The sequence below is a fragment of the Lissotriton vulgaris genome, chromosome 6 (genome assembly GCF_964263255.1).
Source record: "Lissotriton vulgaris chromosome 6, aLisVul1.2, whole genome shotgun sequence".
NCBI lineage: Eukaryota > Metazoa > Chordata > Amphibia > Caudata > Salamandridae > Lissotriton > Lissotriton vulgaris.
The window spans coordinates 1,576,570,226-1,576,583,161 of NC_141694.1; positions in this window are offsets into that span (position 1 = coordinate 1,576,570,226).

A 12,936-nucleotide genomic window follows, 5' to 3' on the forward strand; every position below is an offset into this window, starting at 1 on the left:
AACTGTTCTGATTTTGGGGTATCAGAGGTCCAATACTTATACCACTTTCTGATTTTGAATTAGGCAAACTCAAAGGAAAGTCTTTGCAGTGCACAAGACCATGTCTTTCCTTGACCTGGCTCTAGACACACTTCAGGGGGTTGGAGACAGCTTTGCATGATGACAGACACAGCCCTATTCAAGTGGCAGTGACAGCTTCTCCCACCATGCTAGCTCAGGTAGGCCCATCAGCCTGGTTATGGCCCATCAGGATATGCAAGGTACACCTCAGCTCCCTTTGTGTGACTTTATAGAGTGAATGCACAAGAACCCAACTGTCAGCCAGCCCAGACACACCAGAACATGCTGTACATTTTGAATACACTGCAACCTGCCCGTTGGGTTGCCTTGGGCCTACCTTAGGGGTTAATTACATGTAGTCAAAGGGAAGGGTTAGGCCTGGAAAGTGGGTGAACTTGCCAGGTCGATATGGCAGTCTAAAACTGCACACAGACACTGCAGTGGCGGGTCTGAGACAGGTTTGCAGGGCTGCTTGTGTGGGTGGCACAATAAGTGCTGCAGGCTCACTAGTATCATTTGATTCACAGGCCCTGGGCACACCTGGGGCACTTTACTAGGGACTTAGTAATGAATCAGATATGCTAATCATGGAGGAACTGATCAACAATACAATTTATACAGGAAGCACTTGCACTTAAGCACTGGTCAGCAGTGGTAAAGTGCCCAGAGGCCTAACATCAGCAGAAATGAAATGCAGCACACAGTTAAAGGATACAAACCTTAGACATTTATTTTACACTAAGCACTCTTTCAACATACCACGAATATTTGACTATCCAAAAGCAGTGATACACCTGATAAGAAGGCTTCTACTATAAGTGTACAATACTGTATATTTTTCCTTGGGCCTTACACCCAGGACCAGAGCGTGTTAACAGAATTATTGGCCCCTGGGCAAAACAGTGCACTAGGCCCTGCCTACACAACCACTCACATGAATAAAATGTAAATTATCGATATAATAAACTTATATTTATTAGTACCTCCAATAAAATCAGTGTTTTTGACATTAAAAAAACTTGCTGGTTAAATTCTGGTCTGTGCATAGATTAGCATGCCCCCCCCCCCCTTAACTGCCCAGCGTGCCATGCATTAAGACAGAACTGCCCAGGCCACCTCCACAGGGCCTTGTATGCTGCAAGATCAGAAAATGCACTTCAATTGGCTTATGTCATCGAGTACTTAATACAAACAGCCCTGAGATCCCCTTCTTGTACAATGTAACGTTCCAAAATATCTATCTAGACATCATTTTCAAAACATTAACGGACAGTTCTACATAACTTAAGCAATTTCAGAGAGATACAAATAAAGTAGACACTTGCCTCAAAAGGAACTGAAGTTTGCGTTTGTGCAAAAACTCGACAACTTGAAAGCGCAATCTTTGAAATCGGCGCCAATGCATACTATAGCATTCTGAATATTTATACTGGAAATAATGCATTATTAATCCTCCATAAAAGTCAGGGGCATATTACCAACAACTAATTATCGCTATGTTGGTTTAGCGGTGATATTTCTATCGCCGAGCTACGGCGATTTTTATCGCTTAGGAACCTTGCTATTATCAAGGTTTATCTCCTAAGCGATAAAAATAGGGCGAAATGCATGAATATCGCTGAAAAGTCAGCGATATTCATGCATTACCGAGCTAATGCTCTTAGCCATGTTATCCACCTAACATTGGATAACATGGCTAAGAACTGCTCAGGGGCAGGTGTTAGCTTTTGGAGATATTCGCGCTTAGCACGAATATCTCCAAAAGTTGGTAATAGGAGATAGCGATGTTAGCGACTGTTTCCAGTCGCTAACATCTTGGCACGCCCACTTTGCATGTCATTAGTGATGAGTATCACTGACATGCAAAGTGGAGCCTAAGATGGTCGCTATCTCCTACTAGCTGTCACTAACTGATTTTAGCGACAGCTAGGTAATAGGGAGATCATTTTATCTCCGCTTTCTTAGCTTTTAAAGCCAAAAAAGCTGAGATAAACCCCCTTGATAATATGCCGCTTAGTTTGTGCGGTGTACATTTATCAAATGTGCAAATGCTCAAATGAAGAATTCTATAAATGTAAAGAATGTAACACTTGAATCGATAGACGGCCCTAAAAGCACTGCCTCTTTTTACCTTGAAGCTTACTGTTTGATCTCTTTGTCATTCAAACTTAAACACTCAGATTTATACAGAGAAAAATTCACAGTGGAAACTCCTGGATATACATTTTCCTCTTAGCTCTATGTCAAAGAGTCACTTTTACAAATCAGCTAACCCAAGGCTTTTGCATATTGACTGCACTGTAGCTGATGTTTTTATAAAGTTTTTCATATGATGTGCTCAGTTTCCCTTAACTAAAAAGATACATGTATTCTTGTACAAGGGCCTGTCATAAAATCACATAGTTCTATAAAACTTCGCGTTTCCTTTTATTTTAAATAAAGAAGGATTAATAAGTTTTTACCAAAGGTTGCCTAAAAATGTGGTGCGCTGTTTAGATTAATAAAACAATGTTTTACATAAGTAGCAAAGACGATATTCATCATGGCCTGCAGTACATGTGTAATCTTCAAACAGCTTGCCTTGCATTCGGAGTAATCATGATTGCGGTCCAGCCTTCTCGCTATGCCTTTCCTGGCAACTCTGATCTTTTTATTTGCCCCCCTGAGCACATATATTATCAGCTATCTGCATTTTAGCCTCGCTCTCATCGAGGTATCTTGGAAACTTCATGCATTGCAAGTTACTCTTTTAAATTGCAAAACACAATCTGGTAGTTCATTCCACAATCATCGTTATAAATATCCCAGTGTTCAAGTGTGAGGAGGCTGCTTTGTCTACACAGAAAAACACATCACATTTTTTCATAGAGGAAAACACACGTGGTGCGTATTTTTATGCAATCAAAGCATAACCTTTTTTTGTGAGGCAATTAAACAATGGCCTAGGGATATGTTTGCTATTTTAGATATTCTGAAGGAACATTTTTCCATTAGAAACAATAAAATAATTCTATTTTTCAGCAGAGCTAATTCCTTGTCCTGCAAGAGTCACATCATTTCCTAATACCTCATCTTGTAGAGGACTAGCCAAGAGAAAAATACGTTTAAATAAGACAGAAAGTAACAAGCATATGCAAAGCAATTGGTCTAGCTTTTGAGGCCTTATATGTATTTAGCAATGCATCACATTAGCCTGGGTGCTGAATCATCTACTGTTCTTTAACATGGAGGGAAAGTAAGCACCAAACTGAGTGACATGCCAGATATGGGAACACATGGAGAGAAATATTGCCCTTTAGTGGTAAATGAAATTGCCCAATGCTCTGTTTTTAATATAAAATCCCAGCCTTCGGTGGTCATATCACTGAAAATACAAGATTTGAAAAAAATATTATTGTCTACAGGTGCTCGTGGAAGACAATTTCTATAGACAGGAATCTAGAGAATGCTAAAGTGATTCGGGTATTTTACTGACCTTTGCTGGTCGTTTTCTATCAAGAAAGGTAAATAGAGGCAGGTGCCAAGAAAAAGAAGAAACAAAAAGAAAGTCTCTCAGCAGAAAGCAATTCTGGTATTTTACTGACCTCTGCTGGTCGTTTTCTATCAAGACAGTTAAATAAAGGCAGTTGAACAGAAACAAAGGGGCATATTACCAAAGACCCTTATCGCCGCTTTAGCTGGACTTTTTCCCGCTAAAGCGGCGATAATTTTCTCACCCAATAACCAAGCTGTCGCTAACACCAGTTAACGACAGCTTGTAGGCGATAGTGAGCACTTTGGGACCCGCTTTGCATGTCTGCGATATTTATCGCTAATGACATGCAAAGTGGGCGTGCCAAAATTTTAGCGACTGAAAACAGTCGCTAACATCGCTATCGCCTATGATCAACACAGGCGTAGCATTGGAAATATTCGCGCTAAGCGCAAATATCTTCAAAAGCTAACGCCTGCCCCGACCAGTTCTTAGCCATGTTATCCAATGGGAGGTGGATAACATGGCTAAGAGCATTGTCCTGCTAATGCGTGAATATTGCTGTATTGACGGCGATATTCACGCATTTCGCCTGATTTTTATCGCTTTTGAGATAAACCTTGCGAATAGCAAGTTATCTCAGTGATAAAAACAGGTGAAGGGCGGCGATAAAAATATTACCGCTAACCCTACTTAGCGATAAATATCGCTGTTGGGTGGTAATATGCACCAAAGTCCCTAAGACCAGTCCTAGATAGGGTTGATCTCCAGAGCCCACAAAGTACATACACATATAAGTATATATTACTATATACTAAAGAGGTCTCGAATGCTGGACCTTAAACAGCATTACAACTTATTCTTTTTTCCACCAATGGTAATACATACTTTTTGAAACAGCAGTCCATGTAGCGTTTTCTAATGCATTTTTGAAGGCTACAATATAATTTGGGTCATCTGTTTTTCAAGCATACATTTTATGTTTTGAACAATAAAAGCATACCAGCATTACTTATGGGCCACACAGTTCCAGTCTGCAGCGGGGTACAGCCTCAGTGGCGGTACCTGGCTAAGACAATACCATGCACTCAAGTATGTCTAAAATACACACTGTCCAGAACAGGTGAGAACTCAGAGAAAATAATCCTACTCTTGAGAGAGTTTGGCATGTAATTCTCGATTGAGCGCACACTGAATCACATGATGCCCCTGCGTTAGAATATTAACTCCCCGGCAAGTGAGACCTTTACATTCAATGGTGCCACAATATATCTAGGGTTTGCATACAGTTTATCAACCAAAAGGTGTGTCTCGAGAATTATAAAGACTTGGACAGCGAATTCGAATCCTCTGTGCGCTCTTTTGTTTTTGAAAATTGTTTACTGCAGTGAAGACGCAGGTTGCCTTTTCGTACTTTACAGTATTGGAAAGTGTGTGGATGGCAACCCATTGGCCAAATAATTTCTAGGATTGTCTGAAATGAATTTGCGAATAGTATGCTCCTCAGACAGGACGAAGCGGATTTTAAATAATTTCTATACACTCGAAAATTCGTTCTCCTAAAATGTGTGAAGAAGCACGTTTTCAAAATCACTTGCGAAACAACCCGGTCCGTGTGTCACTTGACTGGCGAGCCCGAAATTTATATTTTTATGAATAGCTATTTTATCTAAAAATGATTTTGACCAAGTCAAACAATGAATCGCTCCTTGACAAAAAAACATGGTGACAAGAAAATAAATGAAAAAAAAACGTTGTTGGACGAGTAGCACAGACATGAGCCTGGCCCACCCAAACAGCAGCCTTGGCCCTCGCAGTGAGGGCTTGAAAGCAGGCGCACAACGGCATTGGGCTCAAAGGGCTGTCTGTGTGCGTGTGTGTGTGTGCGCAAGGGCTGAGATTGCTTCCCGGGCGCACACACACAGACAGTTTTTGAGATTATCTGAGCCTCGCCCGAGTACTTCACAGGTCTTTAAAAGACGATTTACAGTTTAACAAGGCTTTGTTTATTTTTTCACCCCTTCATCTACACATGGCAAGTTCTGCTGCTGGATATTTCTTTTTCTATGCAGTGCAGGAGAAAATATGTTTGTTTATTCTTATTCACCTTTCCTGACCCCTGCGGCTGCTTATCACATCAGGCTGTGACACAAAGTGTGTTTTACAGAGTAGGTAAGAGAATGTGTTACTATTTGGTTTTTTTTGTGCTGTGCAGGCCCAGCAGGACACATATTTCGTGAGTGCTTCATGTAAATAGTTTTTATCATTTTCATGGCCGATGCAGGACAACAATAAGATAATACAAAATGCCCAATAAAGCTGGTGATTAATGATCTTGCTGGAGAGCAATCATTTGTCTGTTAATAGTTTTTAAATGCAGATGAACTATATTTTATGTGGAAGCTCAGTGGGTTACTGCCTTTGTCACAGAGATCCTTGTATTACTTGCACTTAAATGTAAATTTCTCCTTTTACGGATGGGCATTCTGCCCACAAAACTAGATCAACCTAAATGGAGACCGCAAGAAACAACGGAATGCGATCTTTGTGGCGCAGGTAAACAAGACATTATGCACATAGTCTGTATCTGTCCTGCAATGTATCAAGATCGAAGGCACTGGCTGAAAGACAAACTCAACGAGCAAGGAGTCCGCACCTGTCGATCTGCGATTGTCTAGATTCTATGTTCAGCGGACCCACAACTGATCTGCCGATCAGTAAAATTTCTGGACAGCTTTGTGAAAAAAAACGAGGCCCACAGCCATCGAACCGACCTTCGTCGAGAGCTAAGAACACTGTTTGAATAACAACTCGTGCTCTAGCAAAGCCCACTGAAATCAGTGGCGGCCTTTTTGTAACATAGTTTTATCCTCGTTTTTTAAAATTCTCCTCCCCTTCCCTGTTGCTACTTACTATTCCTTCCCTATTTCTTAAAAGTTGTTTTAAACGTCGTAGAATGTTATATATTGTAACGGTTTTAACTAACCAAGCAATAAAGAATTTACTTACTTACTTACTTACTTACTTGCAGTTCAAAAGTTACAAACCTAACAAAGGACAGTGGCCAATGAACTGTCACCAAAGAGCTGCATACAAACATGAATGGTATAGTTAGAACTTCACTTTTTTTTGTTTGTGATATAGTTAGAACTTCCTCAGTCTTTCATTATTCTAATGTTGCTAAAATGAGTATTTTGGGGCATTTATACATTTTTATCAGTAAAGCTGACCCCCATAAAATACTCTTTAAGTCCTGAGGTTGTTTTTCCCCAGACCAAACCCTCTTAAAACATACTGCCCACCAGTATGGATGACATGTGATTCCTACACCTTGTAATCCTCATTGGTTTATGCAACAGTCCCTATAGACTGATTTACATACTTGTATAATTAATTTTCTCTGTATAACGCTTGCCTGGTGTAAAGTACTGTGACACCCTATACTGATATGAGTAGCGCTATACAATAAATGAAATGCATATGAAAGAGGGGCTACGTAAAGAGGAGGGGCACTGATGGAGGGTGGTAGTGAGGGAATACGAGGAGGAGGTAGTGGAAGGGGATATGGAGAGATGAAGGGCACTGGTGGAGGGTGGTAGTGAGGGTATTCAAGGAGGCGGTCATGAAAGAGGGACTACGGAGAGATGAGGGGCACTGGTGGAGGGTGGCACTGAGGGAATCTGAGGAGGAGGTAGTGGGAGAGGCTGCGGAGCAATGAGGGGCACTGTTGGAGTGTGACAGTGAGGGAATCTGAGAAAGAGGTCATGGGGTGGAGGGGATATTGAGAGAGGAGGGGCACTGATGGAGGGTGGTAGTGAGGGAATCCGAGGAAGAGGTCATGGGGGAGGGGCTAAGGAGAGATGAGGGGCACTGGTGGAGGGTGACAGTGAGGGAATCTGACGAGGAGGTAGTGGGAGGTGCTATGGAGCGATGAGGGGCACTGGTGGAGGGTGGTAGTGAGGGAATCCGAGGAAGAGGTTATTGGGGGAGGGGCTATTGAGAGATGAGGGGCACTAGTGCAGGGTGGTAGTGAGGGAATCCGAGGAGGAGGTCATTGGGGGGAGCTACAGAGAGATGAGGGGCACTGGTAGAGGGTGACAGTGAGGAAATCTGAGGAGGAGGTTAATAGGAGGGCATGGAGGGATAGGGGCCACTCTTGGACGGTGGTAGAAAAGGTATTTACGAAGAAAGAGGTCATTGGTGGGGTGCCAAAAAAAGACTTTTGCACTAGCGCTAAAGCCAGCCCTGTCATGGCCTTTCTGTTCTGCAGTTGGTCATAAGGGCTACTGTGGAACATACTTTAAAGTGCATGCTAATTATGTTTACTTCTATAGTCAATGTTTTAAATTTGAAGGTGATTTTACTGATGTTTTTACCAGGAAAAATGAAAGTGGAGCCCGATGGTGTCTGATATGGGACTGGGGACCTACGGTCAGCTGTGAGATAAGGTGCACTGGAGCGGAGTAGTGGATAATCAAGACTGTAAGAGAGTGAGTGTGTTTTGCAGAGTGCGGGGTCAGGTGGAGGTAGTAATGAGGAGAGATTCTCCCTGTAGGCTCGCACATAGGGAGCCCGAGAAGTGTAATTTGCCTGATACTCCCACCTCAGAAACCTCATCTTCTCATCAAAGGAACATTACATTGAAAAAACACTTTTTGAGGGTGATAATATTTATAAAGAGATGTGGAAAAGAGAGCGTTTTACTGGCCTTGTGAGATTAATAAGAGATAAAGGAGGGCCCTGAGCAGGACAGCCCGACATATATGGGACATATCGAGTCCGCAGTGGCCCACCCAAATAAGAATTCCTGGAGCTGGGCCTGGAGTAGCATAAAGAAAGGTGCCTAACGCCCCAAATTCTGAGTGCACCAAATTGGCAGATTTATAAAATACAATAGGCAGAGTGTGGTAGTATCAGTGGCGTAAGGAAACTTGATTTCCCCGCCCCCTCCCCGCTGCACAGACAGAGAGGGCTCCCTCCCCCTGTCCGGCCCACCACCTACGACTTTTGGTAAGGGGGCCCTGTGAAGCTCGCCCACAAACTCTCCCCGCCATATCACAAGTCCCCCCCCAGGGGGGGCTCGTTATGCCACTGGGTGGTAGTTAACTCTGTTTATCAACATTATATAGTTGACTTGAGTAGATGTTAAGCAATTAAGTATTATGAATACATTCGTTCCCACCACTTAGATACAATAAGGGAAACAATTAGGGACACTTTCAGGAGATGTATGTCCCCACTGCTCTCTTATCCATCCAACAGCCTAATTAAATGTATTTACATCAAGGTGTTGTGCAAGCCCTTGAACACCCAACCCTGCCTCCTCCCTATTCTCCCGCAACTGTGGCTAACACATACATTATTAAAAAACATAAGGGGTCAAAACCTGCTTCTCTGTGTACATCATACTATCGCATAATCACAAAACCAATAAAACAACCATCAAGAACGGTTTCAGATTTTGTACAGAATAAATGCATGCACAGGTGGAGAGCAACGAAAACGAGGTTAAGAAAAACGTGTTTAGCATGACCCAGAAAAAGCAGACACTGAATAAATTAGCATGCTCTATATTTACAACAAAAAGGTATGAGGTGGGAAATAATAAATGCTATCAGAGAGCGGAAGTAAGACTAATAGCAGCATATCTGTAGAGAGGAGAGAAATCCAGCTAAATGACAAATACTATAAATGATTTTATCTTAAAGGATATACATTAAGGGACTTTAACATAGTTATCGCATCAATTCATGTGTTTTGAGATATTTGTACAGAAGCGACGGTTCAGTTATGGAAACAGTAGAAGTGTTATAGATTAATAGCTTCACTCCAGTGCTTTAGGAATATGTGTTGAGTTGTTAGTTGCATTCGTCATTATCACTTATCAGGCTCTGGGGGTCGGACCACAGAACATTTTCTCTAACTCTGTTGCTTGTCCAAAGTGAGCATTTCTACTTTACTACTTTAAGGCAGAGCTTGGTAAAAGCACATTTTACCAACAGTTACAAAAACAGTTTTGAGAAGGTGGTGATGGGTAACCAAAGTGTTTGTACACATTTGTTTTGCACGGTTTTGTAATGTGTTCTGTTGATTTATTTGCTCGGCTGTGTTTTTGGCCTGTGTTATTCCAACATGATGTTGTTTTGTATTATAGTTAGTGTGTTGCTTTCTGTATGACTGATTCGTTGTGTTGTGCCTTATTATTACACAGAGTTTTTCCCACTTCGCGTTCAGCGGGAAGCGCAGTTCATCAACAAACTCCGCTGCATAACAGAGCGGAGTTTACCGAGCATCATGCAGCACCCCTAAACCCTTGCACCACCCTGCGTGGTCTGCCTTGACCTCAGTATTCCCTTAATATGTTCACATCTTCGGCCCAGCCAGCCCTCCGCAGAGGGGAAACCCCATTAGGCCCATTGAGAAATGACCCTCAAGCACAACCCTAATCCTCAGCTAAATGCCACCCCCAGTGCCCTTTGGAATCCACTCAATCAGGGTTGAAAGGACAATATAAACATATCAGTCCTCACCATGCCAGCGTACTTGTTTACTACTGAGAAGTGATCTCCTTCTGCGTCTGTGCTCCGCCTCCCACGCAGACGCAGTCCTCCCCTGAGAGCTCTCACGAAGCATGAAAGATGGTACACGCTATGCATAGACATAGAAAAAGAACATTGAAGTTCTTCCTCACAACCACTAGAAAGTAAATAGTTATTTTATCAGAAAATAATGACTCACATTCAAGTGCTTGTCAGGGAGGGCTTCAATATTCCTTTACTATGTCTATGTGAAGCTTGTACCAGGCTCATAGTTCACTTCCGCCCTCATGCTGCTGGTCCGGGATCCATAGCTGCCAAGGTTTCAGATTGCCATGTGTGACATTTTCATAATTTCAGTGTAATTATGAGTGACATTTCAACGACTATGAGTGACACATTCTTGCGGACAAAATTAAGCAATGAAGACGATCAACACATGTAAATATCAGAAATAACACCACAAAGAGTGTTCCAATCGAAACACGTCAGTCTTTTGAATAAACTTTTGAATAAACTACTACGGCAACTATATCTCACAATGCAAGCTTTCCTCTGTGTGTGACCACAACGCTCTCGCTCTATCTATCCCTCTCCTCTCTCTATTTTTATCCCCCTCCTCTCTCTCACACGCTCTCTATCCCTCTCCTGTCTTTATCCCTCCCCCTCGCTCTCTCCCTCTCTTTATCGCTCTTTCTTTATTCCTCTCCTCTCTTTATCCTGCTCCTCTCTTTTTATCCCTCTCCCCTCTCTCACACTCTCTCTCGCTATCCCTCTGCTCTCTATCCTCTTATCCCTCTCCTGTCTCTCTGTCTCTTTTTATTCCGCTCCTCTCTCACACGCTCACTCTCTAGACCTCTCCTCTGTCTTTATTCCCTTCCCCCTTGCATGCTCTCTCTCTCTATCCCTCTCCTCTCTATCCTTTCATCCCTCTCCTATCCTTTTATCACTCTCCTGTCTCTGTCTCTTTTTATCCCTCTCCTCTCTCATGCGCTCACTCTCTAGCCCTCTCCTCTCTGTCATTATCCCTCTCCCCCTCTCTCACCAGGTTGCACTGTTTGTTTTGATCGGAAAACGTTAATTTTGAGTCATTTTGATCGATAGAGGCCGCCTTGCAAATACAGATGAAGCACCATTTATACATAGTTGTGAAAAATGTCACCTTGCCTTTAAATACCCGTCATGAAAAATGAAAACATTTTTGGCAAACAGCTATACACCTGCTCTCACTCAGCCTTAGCTTGCTCAGTGTAAGTTGCTGTTCCAAAAATCCCAGCAACGCTCTGTACTACCCGCTTCTCTTGGGCCTACCTTCCTTTCAAAGAGGCACCTGCTCCGCTCTGTTTTTTACTGGTCACGACTTACTGCGCACTTTTAATTGTTGCGCATGACTGACATTAGTGGTCCTGCTCTTTGATTCTCTGAGGGTGTTGTCTCGACTTATACTCCATTTTTTTAAAGGCTCGAGTCTCTGTATACCAAGACAGAAAAGGGGCCCATTAGTACTGCAGAGACCTGAACAGCTGCAATGAGCAGCAGCCTCACTCTGCCTGTATCTCCCATCAGACACAGGCTCCAGCACGATCCCTCTACCGGCCCCCGGGTCGGAAATAAATATTTACTGGCAGGGGGCACCGGCAGCCATAGATATTTTAGCCCCACTGCAACAGACTGAAGGTGCGATCTGTAGTGCTGCCAGCCAGCCGAGCACCATGATTCTGGTGCACCTGCCGCCCGCAAACCAGTGAGCTCTGCAGCCAGCCTCTAACTCTCAGTTGGGACGGACCCTCCCTGCGGCCGGCCCGGCCGGGCTGGTGCCAACAGCCATGATGAGAGGCTGTGAGTGTGAGCAACTGAGGCAGCCTGCACGCTCGCTCAGATTCCATCGCGCCGACTATCTTCCTGTGTTCCTGGCGGCCGCCGGACGTGACGCGGGAGTACCGCACATCCGGATTTAATGATCGGACCCGGCCCCCCTGGTGACACGGCTGTGCTCATCATTGGCTGCACTTCGGACTAGGGCAGGCAGCCCGGGCCGGTCCCCTGCTGTCATCAGCCCTCCTGGCAGACAGAACGGTGCAGTACTCGATACATTTTAGCGCCGGCTGAGAGCTGCGCAGGGAGTCTGTGCTGTTAACTGTTTGGGACACACGCAGCAGCTCGAACAGCAGAGAGAGAGCCACGGTGACTGAAGGGCACAGTGACCGGCGCCGTTGGCTCGCCTGGCAGCATGATGCGTGACATTTCATTTCAGTGCGGTGATGCGGATCACCGCACTGAAATGCGTGGGCTCACACGTGTTGCGTGACGCTTGGCAGGACTGGGGATCATGGTTGCAGCACATAGGGTCAATGTGCATGTGCTCACACTGGTCGGACTTCTTCTGATGCAGAAGAGCTGGCAATTTACTGGCACTCTTGCTCCGCCGGGAGAAGGCGTCCGACGCTAAGAGAAGCAGCAACCTGGCAGAGTGGCCATCCTCCGGGGTAAAGGGCTCAGCCCAGAAATAATGAGGTGACTCACTCTACATAGGTAAGAAAGGATTGCTGTAATGTGACGCATGTTGTGGTTAGGCTAACCTGTTACTACTACGCGGTGCGTGGAACTCAGCGGAATCTCACGGAGTATTTAAGGAACTCCCTGGAATTCCACAGAGGGACACCCCGCGAATTCGGCCCACCCTTACTTATTATGTTTTAATAGTGTTTCTATGAAATGATCATCTTTTCACGTGGGATTTCCACAATTGCTGACATAAGAACCTTGTGCACTTTACCCCTGCTGCTGAACAGTGCCTTTTCGCCCCATTTAAATATGTCAAACATGGCATAAACCTGATTTGTGCAATTTACATTCCTGTAAGGCTAT